The following is an 839-nucleotide window of genomic DNA, read 5'->3' on the forward strand; positions in this document are numbered from 1 at the left end:
TCTAATCCCCCTAAATAAAGCTTGCGCAAAGTTACAGAAAGTTTAGGAAAATGTATGTTTGAGCAGTGAAGTAATTTTCTGGCAGAGAGTCCCAATTAATTGATATAGTCCAATATCTTTTTAGAATTCAAGCCTTATTTAAGAGGTAAATTAAGTTGAACCCTTGTAGAGTTAAATATGGCTATGTGAAAGGAATGATATTACTAAAGTGTCTGCATTTTAATTATTCTGGGCTTAGTGCTGTGCACAGTAATGAAGTGGATGTTTGGAACATACAGTGCAGATTTTGGAGGGGACAAGGAGAATTACTTCTCTTATGCCAGAGGATGAGCCATTAGTAGAGATGGATATACGACAGCAGCTAAGTTTACTTTCCTGCAGCTTTTCAGGTCTGTCCTATCAGTGGTCATAACTTTTTTTTTTTAGTAGGACTATTTTTAACTGGTTAAAAATGGTTCCTTATCTGCTTTAGTTGAGCCTGGATCTTTCACAAAGAAATAGTATGAAAAATTCAGACTGATCCTTTTGGGGAAGAGATATCTTATATCCTTTTTTTACTCCATGTGGAATTTGTTTTAGAGAGATGGTGATCATGTTAACTTCCATTGCATATCTCCATGGTGATCTCTGAGAAATAGAGTTGGAGTGCAAATGTATATTTATATGGAAAGGGTGTCTTTCAGTATCAAAACCAGGTGAAACTGCATTGAATTCCATAGAGTCACACTAATTCACCCCATCTTTGTGTCCATCTTTACTTTTCATCTTGAGCAGTGAGATATATATGTATAGCTCTTGTTGCCTAAACTCTGTGAAGACTAGTAGTGAAGCAGTATTAT

This window comes from Buceros rhinoceros, unplaced genomic scaffold (assembly GCF_000710305.1).
Source record: "Buceros rhinoceros silvestris isolate BGI_N320 unplaced genomic scaffold, ASM71030v1 scaffold40503, whole genome shotgun sequence".
In the NCBI taxonomy this organism is placed as follows: domain Eukaryota; kingdom Metazoa; phylum Chordata; class Aves; order Bucerotiformes; family Bucerotidae; genus Buceros; species Buceros rhinoceros.